Source organism: Lynx rufus, unplaced genomic scaffold (genome assembly GCF_022079265.1).
Source record: "Lynx rufus isolate CCGP_SWC_20201006 ecotype Redwood Valley unplaced genomic scaffold, mLynRuf1.p SCAF_11, whole genome shotgun sequence".
Taxonomy (NCBI): domain Eukaryota; kingdom Metazoa; phylum Chordata; class Mammalia; order Carnivora; family Felidae; genus Lynx; species Lynx rufus.
The window spans coordinates 61,837,804-61,854,809 of record NW_025814825.1 but is presented as its reverse complement, the minus strand read 5'-3'; the positions used below and the strand labels follow the sequence as shown (position 1 = coordinate 61,854,809).

The following is a 17,006-nucleotide window of genomic DNA, read 5'->3' as shown; positions in this document are numbered from 1 at the left end:
TTATACTGCAGCCCATAGTCACTTGTTCCCATTACCTAGAATTTGGACTATTAATAAACTGCAATGAGTTTCTAACTAAGCAGTCCCTTCCTAGAGGACTAGGACATACAATATTTAAACGAGCAAACTTAGAAAAACTTATTTAACACACATTTTGCTCAAATTTTTGTTTTACAACTACACAAAATATTCACACAGCGTATCTAGACTGAATTACCACAAAACATCTGAAAAGTTGAGCAATAAGCAGAACGTTAAAAAGTTATTTACAAAACAAGATATACTAAATTTAGCATCTAAAATTGAGTGAAAAAAGACAACTTGGGAATATTCACCATGGTTGTAGGCTATAAAATACCTTAAGGGTTTTTGGCGTTTTATATATTTTTTAATTTTGGAGGCAATCCCTGAAGAAGAAATTATGAAAGCCAGTTTGACTTCTCTTAACTAATACACTAATCCAAAAGAAACCACAGTATATCGATTAAAAATACAGAAAAGGCTTCCATTCTCATTTACGCAATTGGAAAAAGTCTCCATAAATGACAGTGTATGAATTGCAGCACCCATATGTGGTCCTGTTTTAAAGGAAAGCAAAGACTGTGAGATAGTAAGTAAATGAATTTTATCTCAGAGCCTCAACTCTCTCAACTGTATAAAAAAAAAAAAAAAAAAAAAAGAATTAAGAGGCATCTGGGTGGCTCGGGAAGGTTGAGCCTCTGACTTCAGCTCTGGTCATGATCTTGCAGTTCATGAGTTCAAGCCCTGCATCAGGCTTGCTGCAGCACAGAGCCCACTTCAGATCCTCTGTCCCCCTCTCTCTGTGCCCCTCCCCCGCTTGCACTGTAGCTCTCAAAAATAAATAAACTGTTTAAAAGAAATGAATTAAGATAATCACAAAAGGGACGCCTGGGTGGCTCAGTTGGTTAAGCATCTGACTTCGGCCCAGGTCGTGATTTCCAGATCTGTGGGTTCGAGCCCCATGTCAGGCTCTGTGCTGCTAGCTCACAGCCTGGAGCCTGCTTCACATTCTGTGTCTCCCTCTCTCTCTGCCCCTCCCTTGCTCATGTTCTGTCTCTCTCAAAAATAAATAAACATTAAAAAAAATTTTTTTAAGAAATTATTAAAATTTTAAGATGTGATTAACAGTGTGGTATCTATGCCCTTAAAAAAGTCCTCTTCTCGGGGTGCTTGGGTGGCTCAGATGGTTAACTGTCCGACTATGGCTCACGTCATGATCTCACAGTTCATGAGTTCGAGCTCCGCGTCAGGCTCTGTGCTGACATCTCGGAGCCTGGAGCCTGGAGCCTGCTTCGGATTCTGTGTCTCCCTCTCTCTCTGCCCCTCCCCTGCTCATGCTTGGTCTTATAAATAAATAAATAAATAAATAAATAAATAAATAAATAAACAAACAAACAAACAGTCCTCTTCTCCTACTGAAATATTTACAGTGCCATAAAATGTCTGGAATTTGCTTTAAAATATTCCATGAGGAGGAAGTAAGAGGAACACAAATGAAAAGACTGGTTATGGATTAGTAACTCAGTGATGGATACATGAGAATTCATTCTCCTAGCCTCTCTGTATGTATGTTTGAAGTTTTTCATAATGAAAAATGTTTAAATCTATAAGGAAAGTAACAAATGCTGTTCAAGACTGAGAAGTAAGGCTCAGACTACTAGACAAGGGGCAGGAAGCAATACACTGTATAGTATTCAGACTGCTGCTACTCAAAACTTGGTCCAGGGGCCTGTGATAGTCTACACGCTGCTGACTGGTCTGTAGAGAAACTGAGAATAAGCATTTTCAAACTTTTGTAGCAATTTTACAGAACAATTATATTTGATTGCTGAATATAATAATAAAATATCTGGGCTTGTGTTTGAAAAGCAATGTCAAAACATCTGGAAAACTTACAAATATAGCTTCTTTCTACAATTTGCAGGTACAGTTCACAAAATAGAGGAAATATATCAAAATATGAACCAGAGTTTATTTCGTCCTAAGCTTGAACAGATGAATATCACACTTTACAAAACCAAAAGTTAAAAAGTGATAAAAACTTGTCTTTTCAATGTCTCATGAACATAGATGCAAAAATTCTCAACATTAGCAAATCAAATCCAACAATGTATAAAAAGCATACACCACAACCAAGACTGTTTATCCCAGATGTGCAAAGTTAGTTCAATGTTCAAAAAATCAATTAACATAATCCTTCATATCAACAGACCAAAAAAAACCAAAAAACCAAAACCAAAAAAAAAAACCACGATCACATGAATACATGCAGAAAAGGCATCTGACAAAATCCAACACTCATTCATGAAGGGGGGGAAAATGCTCGGCAACCTAGAAATACAGAGGGACTTCCACAACATGATAAAGCATGTACAAAAAACCAACAGGTAACACCATATTTAACAGTGAAAAACTAGAAACTTTCCTACTAAGATCAGTAATAAGGCAAGGATGTTCCCCTCATCACTCTGTTCAACATCGAACTGGAAATTCTAGCTAATGTTATAAGAGAAAATTAAAAGTACACAATTTTGGCTCAGGTCATGATCTCACAGTTTGTGGGTTAGAGCCTGGCGTCTTGGGATTCTCCCTCTTTGCCCCTCTCCCACTCTCGCACATGCATGTGCGGTCCCTCTCTCTCTCGAAACAAATGAACATTTAAAAGTACACGCAAGTTGAGAAGAAATAAAATTGTCTTTATTCACAGATGATAGGATTGTCTATGTAGAAAATAAATAAACAAACCCTCAACAGAACGACTCAGAGCTACTAAGTGACACAACGTGGTTGCAGGACACAAGGTTCATATATAAGTCAACTGCTTTCCTATATACCAGCGACGAACAAATGGAATTTGAAATTAAAAACATACCACCATTTACAGTTAACACCCACCAAAACTGAAACACTCGGGCATAAATCTAACAAAATACATACAAGACCTATGTGAGAAAAACTAAACACTGATGAAAGAAGAAATCAAAGAGGTACTAAATAAACGGAGCATTCCATCTTCATGGATGGGCAGACTCAATATTGTCAAAATCTCAATTCGTTACTGATAGGAATGCAAAAGGATACAGCCACCCAGGAAGAGCGTTTGACAGGTTCTTACAAAACCATACATGCTCTTACCATACAATCCAGCAATTGTGCACCTTGGTATTTAACCCAAAGGAGCTGAAAACATGTCCACATCTGCATACAGATGTTTATAGCAGCTTTTTTCATAACTGCCAAAACACGCAAGCAACCAAGATGTCCTTCAGTAGGTGCAACACATGAGCTGAAGTGAACAGATAAACTGTGGTACAATGAAATATTATTCAGCACCAAAAAGAAGGGAGGGATCAAGCCAAAAAAAAAACACAGAAAGGAACCTTAAATACCTATTACTAAGTAAAAGAAGCCAATATGAAATGACTATATACTGTGTGATTCCAACTATATGACATTCTGGAAAAGCAAAACTATGGAGACAATAAAAAGATCAGAGGTTGCCAAGAGTTGGGAGGGACGGATGTACAGGCAGAGCACAGACGACTTTTAGGGTCGTGAAAATGTGCTGTATGACACTATAATGGTGGATACTTGTACATTCTATGGGTTTTAACACATATAGAGAGTGAACCTTAGTGTAAACTATGGAATCTGGTTGATATACCAACAATTTTAACAAACCATACCACTCTGTTGTGGATGATATTGGGGGAGGCTATGCATATGCTGGGGCAGAGGATATAAGGGAACTCTCTATACTTGCTGTTCAATTTTGCTATGAACCTAAACGACTCGAAAAGTAGAGTCTATTTTTAAAAATCTGTTTCTTAGTGTTTTTTAGTCACTAACATACAGGAAACACTTTCCTTAAAAAAAAAAAAAAAAAATCAGTTCTCAAAGAATGACGGGAGTTTTAAAAGGCCATGGGAACTTTTGGTTTGAACCTAAAGCTGCTCCAAAAAGTAAAACGAAATTTGGAATATAGTCACATCTAAAAATCTTAAATTAAAAAAAAAAAAAAAAAAGGGGGCGCCTTGGTGGCGCAGTCGGTTAAGCGTCCAACTTCAGCCAGGTCACGATCTCGCGGTCCGTGAGTTCGAGCCCCGCATCGGGCTCTGGGCTGATGGCTCAGAGCCTGGAGCCTGTTTCCGATTCTGTGTCTCCCTCTCTCTCTGCCCCTCCCCCGTTCATGCTCTGTCTCTCTCTGTCCCAAAAAAATAAATTAAAAAAAAGTTTAAAAAAAAAAAAAAAGGACACAGAAATTAGTATGAAGCGCTCCCACTGGCCAAATCTGGATCAACTGGAGCATCACCATAAACAATGACAATAAAGATTTTAAAACACTGACTAAAATAAAAATCTGTAAATCTACACAGACACTGATAAACACGCAAATAAGTAAATGAGCGAAAGCTCTTCCTTACGATAAAAATCCAACTAATAAATGCAAAAAGAATAACTGGATTAGAAAATCACCTTTTGGCAATCTTCAATAGATGTTAAACTAGTCCACGTTGACAATTAAAGCAATCATCAATGGATGTTAAAACTAGAGAGTCAAAATTTGAGGATTAACCAGATATTTAAACAGTCTCCAAGTATCTCTCCACAACAGTAACTAGTATATTACAAAATCTGATAGATAACACCATAACCAAATAATCAAAAGTTAACCACACTATTAATGACATCATTTGCCTCCTGCCATGCTATATGAAGAACATAACATCACTTCTGTGGAATTCTTGTCAAAAAGTACATAATCTGACTCCAAATATCAGACACACCATATTAAGAGACTTTCTACAAAACAAGTAGTCCTAGAGTCTTCAAAAACATCAGTATCATGAGAGACAAAGACTTTCCTGTTCCAATTAAAGGAGCTTATAAAAAACATGGCAACAGACTGCAATACATAATCTGAGATTTTCTTTTACCTTTATAAAGAACATTAATGGAACAATCGACAAAATAGGAGAGAAATCTGTAGAATCTTTTTCTTATTAAGAATTGCAGGAGGGGCGCCTGGGTGGCGCAGTCAGTTAAGCGTCCGACTTCAGCCAGGTCACGATCTCGCGGTCCGTGAGTTCGAGCCCCGCGTCGGGCTCTGGGCTGATGGCTCAGAGCCTGGAGCCTGTTTCCGATTCTGTGTCTCCCTCTCTCTCTGCCCCTCCCCCGTTCATGCTCTGTCTCTCTCTGTCCCAAAAATAAATAAACGTTCAAAAAAAAAAAAATTTAAAAAAAAAGAATTGCAGGGGCGCCTGGGTGGCGCAGTCGGTTAAGCGGCCGACTTCAGCCAGGTCACAATCTCGCGGTCCGTGAGTTCGAGCCCCGCGTCAGGCTCTGGGCTGATGGCTCAGAGCCTGGAGCCTGTTTCCGATTCTGTGTCTCCCTCTCTCTCTGCCTCTCCCCCGTTCATGCTCTGTCTCTCTCTGTCCCAAAAATAAATAAATGTTGAAAAAAAAAATTAAAAAAAAAAAAAGAATTGCATAATGGGGCATCGGGGTGGCTCAGTGAGTTAAGCGCCCAACTCTAGATTTTGGCTCACAGTTCATGAGATCAAGCCCCAAGTCAGGCTCTACACTAAGAGCCCAGAGCCTGCTTGGGATTCTCTCTCCCACCCCTACCTCATTGGTGTGCACGCACTCTCTCTCTCTAAATAAATAACCATTAAAACAAAACAAAAACAAAAAAAAAAGGAATCATAGGGGCGCCTGGATGGCTCAGTCAGTTGAGTGACTCTTGACTTCAGCTCGGGTCATGATCTTGTGGTTCAGGAGTCTGAGCCCTCCATCAGGCTCCACACTTGACCGTGCAGAGCTTGCTTGGGATTCTCTCTTTCTCCTCTCTCTGCACTCCACCTCTCTCAAAATAAAATTTTCTAAAAAAAAATTACTGTTCTTTAAAAAAAAAGAGAAAAAGAATTACATGATAATATCAAACAATGTTAATTTCCTGATTTTGATCAGTATATTGTGGCTGTGTAGCAGAAAGCGCTTATTTTTTAGGAAATATACACTGTAATATTTAAGGATAAAGGGGGATCAAGTCTGCAAATGATTTTCGAACAGCTCTGGGCAAACTATGTATTTGTTATTTTTATATATCCACATCACACAATAAATCTTACAATTTACAAAATACCGGGTGGCTCATCTGGTTAAGCATTCAACTTCGGTTCAGGTCATGATCTCACGGTTCTTGAGTTTGAGGCCCAAGTAGGGCTTTCTGCTGTCAGTGCAGAGCCTGCTTCAGATCCTGTCTACCTCTCTCTCTCTGCCCCTCCCCACGTACTCTCTCTCTCTCAAAAATAAACATACGTTTAGAGGAAATAAATTTACAAAATACTTACACATACATCATTTTTATTCTGACAAAAAACCATGTAACAGGTACAGAAGAGCTCTTTCAGCAGAAAATAAATCTGCCTCCTATATCCTAAACATTCCTCAAGAATTAGCCCTTCTTTCCACACCTCTCACCAAGCCCTAGTTCATCATTCCTTCCCTCAACTGTTTTCCTAACTGGTCTTCCTATCTTCGTACTCCACATCTCTGCCAGAATGGTAGAAAAGAAAGAAAAAGGAAAAAAAAAAAACCTGATGTTGCTATTCTGTAGCTCTGAAATTTTCAACAATATCCTACTGAAGTGAAAAATCCTAAGCAGGGCATAAAAGGTCCTTCCTGACGGTCTTCAAGTATCTCCTAGGTCACTCTGCCAAACACAAACACATAAGCACTTCGAGAATACCCTAGAATATTTTCCTTTAGTGATTCACTAATGCCTTTCACCGAAGTGTTGCAAGAGTGAAATCTAATTTACTATGGGAAGACCAGAGTTCCATCTCTTGATATTCATATTCATTTCTCTCACATACAGGAAAATGCACTGCACGTCTTAGATCCAAGTTCAAGTCCCTCTCCACCCCTTACAGAATCTGGAATGTTGGCCAAAACCTTAAGACCCAAGCATCTCATTAAAAAAAATTATGATAATAATGCCACACCTGTCTTTAAGTAGGGGCTAAAACCAATAACCTCAAATCCATATCCCATAATTAATATCACCAACAACTGCCAGCTTGAAATAATACCACTTTAAATTCTGCACGGAGCTTTACGTCACAGAACACTTACATTATTTCACTGAATCCTAAGAACCCTCAGGTACTTCCCCCCCTAACGTACCCTAGAATCTCCCTGAGGTACAAGTATATTCATTTTAATGACAAGGGATGTGGGGCTCCAGGAAGGCAAAATGACTTGCCCAGGGTCACAAAGCTTTAGCAAGTAAACCCCAGATTCTGACTCTCACTTTTTTTCCTCAATAGTGCACCACAGCCTTCCACAATTATGGCAACATTTCCCTAGAACAAAACATGAACATTAGATAACAAGACAGGCTGACTTTATAGCCACTGTCTCTAGCCACCACACAGTACTGACGCTACCTCCAAAACAAATCCAGAATCTTCGCTTTCCTCCAGGACGCCCCACCGTGCCCCCAGCCCCAGCCACCATCACCCCTCCCGCAGATTACCTCAAAGCCTCCCACCAGTCCTACTGTTTTCTACTCTATCCACCATCTTCACATAGAAGCCAGATGGATCCTTTAGGAGTGTAAACCGATCACAGCACAAGGACTTAAAATCCTGATGGTTTCCCAATCCACTCACAATTGAATTAAAATTCACCAGCCTTTCTCGACAATCTTTACATAAAAGTAGACTTCCTTCCGTTCCTTTTACCAGCGTGCTCATTCTCACATTAAGAGTTTGTATTCCAAATCTCCTCTGCCTAGAATGCTCTTTCCCCAGATTTCATATGGCCAGCTCTTGTCACTGAGGTTTTGGTTTAAATACCACCTCCGCAGGAAGATTTTCCCTGGCCGCTCAGTCACACCCACCACACCACGCTGCTTGCATGTCTGCACGGCACTTACCAATATCTGGAGTTTTTTCCCTTGTTTGCTCCTTGACTGCTCTTCATACTAGAACGTAAATACAAGCAACAGTGCCTGTCTTGTTCACATGACTATCTCAACACCCAGTATAGTTGCTTTCTGAACAGTGAATGGGCCATTACTAAATGTTGCAATTTCAGGAGCCTTTGTAAAGTGTTTTATGTAATCTACTTTCTGAAAAGCCTAAACAACTTCAGAGCACACAATAGGTGCCCAATAATCAATCTGCTAAAAGAACTTCTACAAAATCAAATGCCTTCAGATTTTCAACTTACTAACATCTCCCACATATTCCTCCACATACACAGAGACACAGAAACAGGAGACAGACTGCTTCTCTCTTCCTACCTGTGAAGATGATCCGTTCCAAACAGATCACTCCACCCTTGTAATCGCCAGCCCCTTGACAATACTAGCTCTAGGGAAAGTGAGGCAGGGACTGGAAAGGCATGCCTTTCCAGCCTCATCCACATGCTGTAGCTATACTGAACCCTCTGGCTGGTCCTTAATCATGACATAATTTTCATGTCTCCTTCACTCACAGGCTTGCTTCTGCATAGGATGTTTGCCCACTCCCGCCCCCCATTCTTATCTGGTTTTAGAAACCTATTACTTCTTTGAAGACCAGCTTAAATGTTCCCATCTCTGTAAAGCTCTTCCTGACCCAAACCTAACCTTGTGCTAATTCAGTCACTTCTTCACCACTTCATAGCACTTACTTGTGTGAATTATGATTTTTTTCCAATGGCTGCCTGTGAAACATTCACCTTTACGTCTCTGTAAGCAGTGTCTGCTATGCGACAGCCACTTACCATTTAGGCAATAAAAGCAAGTACTAAATATTCTACTCGTATCAAAGGATGGCAGTCCAAAACAACATCAGTCAAAACCAGTTCTGCAAATTACTATAGCTTCCCTTTTGAAAACAAACTTTAGCTTCATTAAACACCAAGAAATGGATTTTTTATAATAAAAATTTATAGTAACAAATTACCCACCCGAACCAAAAAAAGCAAAGGCTATATAAGTGGTGTTATATGATGTCTTCCCTTCAGGATTTCAATCACAAGTGTACTGCCGCAACTTAACGTGCAACACCAAGTAGAGATCCCTTTCTCCATCTGCAAAATATGGACAATTTCTTCATCTATCCAGGGAATACTGTCCTGCAATAATCAGTTTATAGTTGAGAATAACTGCATTATTAAAGCTAAGGATGTTTCAGAAAATGGTGCTGGGACGACCAGATAGCCACTTTCCAAAAGCACTGTTGGACCCCCACCTCACACTATGTACAAAACTTAAACTATCATGGATCTAAATGAAAAAAACTACAACTATAAAATTCTTAGAAGAAAACAAAGATGCAAATCTTCTGCACCTTGGATTGGCCAATGGCTTCTTAGAGACGACACTGAAAACACAAGTAAAAGAAAACATAGATAAGCTGGACTACATCAAAATTAAAATCTTAGGTGTAGGGGCGCCTGGGTGGCTCAGTCGGTTGAGCGACTTCGGCTCAGGTCATGATCTCGCGGTCCGTGAGTTCGAGCCCTGCGTCGGGCTCTGTGCTGACAGCTCAGAGCCTGGAGCCTATTTCAGATTCTGTGTCTCCCTCTCTCTGACCCTCCCCCGTTCATGCTCTGTCTCTCCCTGTCTCAAAAATAAATAAACGTAAAAAAAAAAAAATGTTTAAATCTTTGGTGCTTCAACGCATACCAATAAGAAAGTGAAAAAGCTCACAGAAAAGGAGAAAATGCGTGCAAATCATGTATCTGACTTGTAGCCAGATTACATAAAGAGCTCTCACAACTCAAGAATGAAAAGACAAATAACCCAACTGAAAAAGGACTGGAGTAACATTTCTCCAAAGAAAATTTACAAATGGCCAATATGCACATGAAAAAATGCTCAATACTATTAGTCATTAGGGAAATGCAAATAAAAACGAAGGGATATCACTTCACTAGGATGGCAATAATTAAAAAAAACAGTAATTAAGTATTCAGGATGTAGAGAAACGGAACCCTCATTTGTTGCTAGGAAATGTAAAGCGGTGCAACCACTTTGGAAAACAATCTAGAAGTTCCTCAAAGATTAAACACAGAGTTACCATACGTTCCAGCAATTCCACCTCCAGGTACATACCCAAAAGGAATGAAAACTTAAGCCCACACAAAAACTTGCACACAGATATTCATGGCAGCATACTTCATAACAGCCAAAAAGTAGAAACAACCTAAATGTCCATCAATCAATGAATGCATAAACATAAGCAAAATGTGCTATATCCATACAACAATTAAATAATTCAGCCATAAAAAAGGGGTACCGATACATGTTACAACAGGGATAAACCTTGAAAATATGCTAAGTGAACGAAGGCAGACACAAAAGGTGACATAGTGTATGATTCCACTTACATGAAATGTACAGAATAGGCAAATCCATAGAGAAAGAAAGATTAGTGGTTCCCAGGAACTGAGGCAAAAGAGGGAGGGACTGGTTAATGGGTACAGTCTTTTTGGGGGGGTGATGAAATGTTCTGGATAATGGTGATGGCTACACAACTTTTAGAATACACTAAAAACCAATGAATTACATGCTTTACAAGGGTAAATTTTATGGTATATGAAATAAATTTCAATGAAATGGTTACTTTAAAATTAAGAAAAAGTCGGTTAAGCGTCTGACTTCGGCTCAGGTCACGATCTCACCACTCGTGGGTTCGAGCCCATGTCGGTCGGGCTCTGTGCCGCCAGCTCAGAGCCTGGAGCCCGCTTCAGATTCTGTGTCTCCCTCTCCCTCTGCCCCTCCCCTGCTCATGCTGTCGCTCTCTCTCAAAAATAAACAAACATTAAAAATTTTAAAAAAGAAAAAAGTGGAAAGCTATGCAACTGATTTCCAACAATGCTTTATACATTCAAATATTTTTTTATTTATGTGAATTCAAGCCACATAAAATTCTGACTTACCAAATGGTAAAAAACCCAAATTATGTTTTGTTGGTTAGGAGGGATTGGGACAGTCTGCCCTCAATATATGAACTCTAAAAATAAAAAATTAGTTTCTTCATTACTAAAAAGTTCAATGCACTAGGCAGCTGAAAAGTTATCAACTTTACATTCAATTTATCTGACCAACATCCATTTTAAAACGCAAACTGGGGAGCCCCTGGGTTGCTCAGTCAGTTAAGCGTCAGACTCTTGGTTTCAGCTCTGGTCATGATCTCACGGTTCTTGAGTTCAAGCCCCACCTTGGGCTCTGTGCTGACAGTGCAGAGCCTACTGGGGATTCTCTCTCCCTCTCTCTGCCCCTCCCACAGGCGCTGTCTCTTAAAATAAATAAATAAACTTTATTTTTTTAATGTTTATTTTTGAGAGAGAGACAGAACACAAGCTGGGGAGGGGCAGAGAGAGACAGAGAGAGAGACAGAGGGAGACACACACTCTGAAGCAGGCTCCAGGCTCTGAGTTGTCAGCACAGAGCCCGACGCGGGGCTCGAACTCACAGACCATGAGATCATGACCTGAGGTGAAGTCAGACGCTCAACAGACTGAGCCACCCAGGTGCCCCTCAAAATAAATAAATAAACTTGGAGAAAAAAAAAAAAAAACCCTCAAACTGACGGCTCTTGTCAAAAATTTCATCTTAACCAAAATACCGCTTCCCACAAAGCAAAGAATGCTCACTGATCTGGATTTCTCAAGTGGCAAAATTACTGGTATAGACTCCACGGAAGTGCCTTTTACAAACGCAAAAAGCCTGCCCAACATGTTTGGGAAGTTCGTTAATGGACTAATTTCAGCTTTGATTATTCTAAAAAGGTTTCTGAAGCCTAAAATAAGGTTTGATGTAAACTAGTTTCTAACAAAATCAATCAATTACAAGGAAAAAATACTCTGATGAACTGGAAGAAGTTTCCAGAAGTTTGTGGACAAGTTTCCACGTACACGCAGTGGATAAATCAAGACTGTTTACTGCTAAGAGACTATGTATGTATCCATAAAATACCAAGCCTTCCAAGCCTCCTACTCAGACACACACAACAGAAACACATACACCTGTTTTCCAACTACATCAGCACCCACCCATGTACCATATAATTACACATATTATCCTTGGTATACAAAAATACTATGGACCAGCTTGTTTATGTTTTCTTCCAACAGTGTTGACAGGTAGCAGTGAATCACACATTCTCCTGTGTCTCATCTGCCTCATGATCAATGACACATGCTGCCAACATCTGAGGTTAAGGATGCAAACTGAGACTACAGATTATTTTCTCCTTCTCGTGATGCTAAATGTTACCTATATACAAACATGGAATGACCTCCCTTAGTGTCCCTGGTTCCAAACTCAAACCGCGATAACCGCAGCAGACTCAAATCTGAACTACAAAACTGCAGTAGTTACATTTCTATTTGAAAAAGACATGACCATTATCATATCGTTGAGCATCCTCTACAAGAAAAGAACCACACTAAAAATAGAAAAAAACATACTAACCCCCCCCAAAAAATTTTTTTAAGTCAGGCGTAATTTCGGGGCGCCTGGGTGGCTCAGTCAGTTAACTGTCCAACTTTGACTCAGGTCATGATCTCATGGTTGGTGGGTTTGAGTGCCCGGCTCTGTGCTGACAGCTCAGAGCCTGGAGCCGGCTTCGGATTCTGTCTCCTTCTCTGTCTGCCCCTCCCCCACTCACGCTAGAGCGGGCACATGCTCTCTCTCTCTCTTAGAATAGACATTAAGAAAACAAAATTTAAAAAAGAGACACAATTTCAAGTATGTTATCTCCTAAATCATCAAAATCCTAGAAACCCCACTACTTAGAAGACTACAAACAGGGGTGCCTGGGTGGCTCAGTCAGTTGAGCATCTGGCTCTTGATTTCAACTCCGATCATGACCTCACCGTTTGTGAGTTCCAGCCCCGCATCCGGCTCTTCGCTGTCAGCCTCCCTCTCTCTCTGCCCCTCCCCGGCTCATGCTCTCTGATTCAGAATCTCTCTCTCTCTCAAAATAAATACATAAATAAATTTAAAAGAAAAAGGGAAAAAAAAAGACTACAAACAGCATGTCCTAGAATACTTCCATAACAAAAATACTTGGTAAAACAATGTATCCATCTTTCAATGCTGAATATATGGTAACCACAGAAAAAGAATCCATACCCATTTCTCAGAGGTCTTGAAATCCAGTTGGGAAGCAGAATAAAAGCTTAAAAAGATGAACTGAAATCCAGGCTAGCATATGCTGGTGTAAGAGTCCCACACAAAAAAAAGGAGTGAATAGATAGATCTCTTGAGGCTGAACTCGAGAAAAAGACTTCTCAAGAGACAGGACTCAACTGGGCCCAAAGTAAAGAGAGGATCCATGAATAAATGGCGGAAGAGGATTTCCAACAGAAAGAAAGGCACAAAGAAAGGCCGAGGAGGGACTTCACGAGAACAACAAACGAGTTAGTTTGGCTGGAACTAAGAATGCACAAAGGGAAGAAATGAGTTAAGACTGAAGAGAACCAGGGCCAGATTACAGAGAAACCTGAACACCACACCAGGAAGCTTAAGCCTTACTTCGCATGTGATAAGGAGAGTTCTGGAAGTTTTCATGTTGTGATGTGAGGAGACGAGAGTGTTAAAACGTTCAAGATGTTATTCACCCAAAGCATAAGCAAGCACAAATATTCCAAGTAGAACAGCACATCACTGGGAGAAAACGTGTTCGAAGCCCAGGTAGAAGAGCTTATTGGGGCAGAAAGGAGGCAACAGCAGTGCTCACATGATAAAACTGAACCGGGTTAAATAAGAAGTTACAGTGCTCTGCTTTTTCCAACTCCCATTCACCTAAAGTTTCCACTTATTACAAAAGCGATGTAAGTGTAGAGCACCCGGAGCAGCCCTCACCATGTCAGTGACACAGAGGAGGCGATTTACCTCGGATAGCGTACAACTGGATTGTGAGTTCCAGAACTGGGCCAGCCCTCAGACTTAAACGTGACGCGCCTTAACCCTTCCCAGGGTACAGAGCCGGGCTGAGGCCCGGAGCAGAAAGTACAGCACCATGAATGAGCTCCCCATGCTAACCCAGGCACGCTTCGAGAGTAAATAAATGGGGAGTCTCAACGCTCCGAAGCATTAATAAAAGTGATGAAACACCAACAGAAATAAAGACCCCTCCTGACATTCAAATACCCTCCCCAAAGCTTAAAAGGTGTCACTCCCGTCCTCTGAGTTTCCCTCACGGCCCAATAAAAACAATGTTATGAAATTTCAGTATAAGGAAGTGACCGCGTATCTTAAGATCCAAAAAGCAAGAGGGAGCAAGAGTCTAAGTTTCTTTAGAATTACCTCATTTAATTAATGATAATAGCCAGGAGAAGAGACTCAGCTTTATTTGCCACAAACACAGTTTAGGTGACTTTTCCCAGGCCCTTGGCATTAAACCAAGATCAAAAATCTTTATGGTTTCCCCTGGCATATGAGTTGTACACTGAGTCATCCACGTTTGCTCAAAACGGGGGGACCCTGGAGGTCGCGCGAGTGATAAAGTCAACTTAAAAAAAAAAAAAAAGGCCACAGATACAAGAACTGCTCGTTGTAGGAGGTTTCCAAGGGCTAGGGATCTCTCAACTGTACTCTCAAACAATATTTCTGTACGCTAAATTTTTTGACAACACCATAGGTCATGCGGTGGGCAAACAGACCAAAACACCGGGTGAAGAGGACGGCGCTGAACCTGGTAATAGTCTATGGAGTCACGGAAAAGGAGGCTCAGGCCACAGAAACTCAAAATTCTCAGCCAGAAGGGGTTCAAAACACCAGTGTATCTCAAAGATAAGGGGCCGGCTCAAACTTCCAGGCTGGACCTAAACTACCCGTCCCTTGCGCTGAACGCCAAGTATTCATTACAGTCCTTTTGTCTGTGAAATAACCCGTAGCAAACCACCGCGGAGAAAATAACCAGATACTTGCACCGCACCACCGTGGTCGCGAGCGAGCAGGGTAAACAATCTTTCCCCCGGTTCCAGCTCCTCCTCCCCAACCCACCCCCCACCCCCCCCCCGTCGCCCTCCACCCTCATTTTCTTAGACGCGGCACCGGCGGGAGGCCACCTTGGGAGGCGGAGAGGGAGCGGCCAGAGGGCCAAAATGCAAGTTTGGAGGCCAGCACTAACTTGGAAAGATGGAACCAAGTATCACGGCCTATTGCACAGCAGCAGCGAAGCCCCCCTCACCCGCCCGTATGTGGCAGAAAAAGAAGTTGGGGGGCGAGGGAGGGAGGGGGGACTCTGGCGGAAGAGAGGTGGCGGGGCAGGCGGCGCGGCCAGCCGCGGCTGATCGATGGTGGGTAAACAAGCGCGGCGGACCCACCCTCCCACAGCCCCGGGGCCTGTCCCCGCACCGAGAAAGCCCGAGATGGGAGCGCGGCGGCGGCGGCCGCCCGGGCCCCCTCCCCTCGCCCGCAACGCCGCCCCAGGGGGCGCGGGCGGGCCGCCCCGGACACCCGGCGGCCTGCAGGGAGCGAGGGGCCGGGCAGGCCGCAGAGGGGGCCGCGAGGGGCCTGCAGTGGGGCGCCCTCCCGGGGCCCGGTTACCTGGCGGCGGCGGCGGCGGCTCCTCCAGCTCCTGCTCCTCCTCCCCGTCCGATGCTCGGCGCCCGGCGGCGGCGGCGGCGGCGGCGACTCCCCGAGCAGCCCGAGGCGACGAGCCGAGCCCGGCCCCTCTCCGCCTCCCTCCGTGCCGCCGCCCGTCCCGCTGCTGCCGCCTCCGCCCTCTCCCCTCAGTCAGGACATGGTCTCCGCGGGCCCGCGCGCGGCTCCCGGCTACCGGGGGCGGGGGACAGAGGGGCGGAGAGCAGGCGCGGAGGCGGGGGGCACTCCAGGGGCAAAGGGGAAGGGGGCAGAGCGACGGGGGGGAGTCGGCCTCGGGCGCTGCGGCTCCTAATGGCGTCGGCGAGGGGCCCCGGAGCCAAATAAACCCCACGGCGAGCAGCACAACGTCAAGGCCCGACCCCGCCGCTCGCTGCCCTGTCATTGGCCCGGAGGCCGCCAGCGGCGCAGCCAATGGGAGACCGCCTCTTTCCGGACGCAGGGGGCGGGCCGCGGAGAGGTGACGTCATGCCGGCGTCCGGCCCCGATTGTGAAGCTCCGCCGGCGGCGCTGCGGGCGGGCGGCGAGGTGCGTGGCACTCCGGGAGGCGGCGGGGCGGCGCGGCGCGGCGTGCGCGGGGCTGGGGGACGCGGGCGGGGCGTCCTCTCGCCTGGCGGACTCCCTTTGCCCGCTCTGTGCCCCCGGTTCCCCGGACTTCCAAGCCCAGCCGTGGAGCTCAGGTCTCCCGAGTAGTCTTAGTGACAGATTCTGCCTCATTCTAACTAATAACAGTTTCAAACTCGTTATAAGACATCGGGAAAGATGAATGTTTAGGGCTTTCTCTTTTTTTTTTCCAAATTTTTACAACGTCTATTTTTTACGTAAGCCCTACCTTCGAGGCAGCTATCCATTTCTACGTGTGTTTGTGTATGTTTGTTACATATTACGTACATATGTGCATGATGAAAAGCCATGGGGTTTATATGCCAATTCTATCTCAAAATAAAAAAATTGGGGGGTGCCTGGGTGGTCCAATCCGGTGGGCGCCCGGATTGGGCTCAGGTCACGATCTCGGGGTTTGTGGGTTCGATTCCCACGTCCAGCTCTGTGCTGATACCTCGGAGCCTGGAGCCTGCTTCGGATTCTGTCTCCCTGTCTCTCTGCTCTTCCCCCACTCCCTCTCTCTCTCAAAAATAAGTAAACATTAAAAAAAATTATTTTTAACTTTTTTTAAGCCACGGAGACTTTGCTTTTTTTTCTGCTACCTAACTCTAATTTGGGGTAAACCCAGCTTTCTTATGGTTGCCTTTTCTGGGGCTTGGAGCTTTTGTGTAAATTGTAAATTTACAGATAGAGGATAAATTACAGCCGTGGTAAAAGTGCTGCCAGGAGAATTCCCAGAGCCTAAGTCTTAAAGGGAATATGTTATATGG

The 17,006-nt window shown here is 43.4% G+C and overlaps 1 protein-coding gene across 1 annotated transcript in view; it reads right to left on the bottom strand.

The window, feature by feature from the left end:
* Positions 1 to 15,953, bottom strand: part of ZRANB1 (zinc finger RANBP2-type containing 1) — a 62,850-nt gene extending 46,897 nt beyond the window's left edge. The window contains exon 1 of the mRNA XM_047073583.1: positions 15,580 to 15,953. The gene's annotated coding sequence lies outside the window, so the exon portion shown is untranslated. The remainder of the gene's footprint in view (positions 1 to 15,579) is intronic.
* Between the last annotated feature and the right edge of the window lie 1,053 nt (positions 15,954 to 17,006).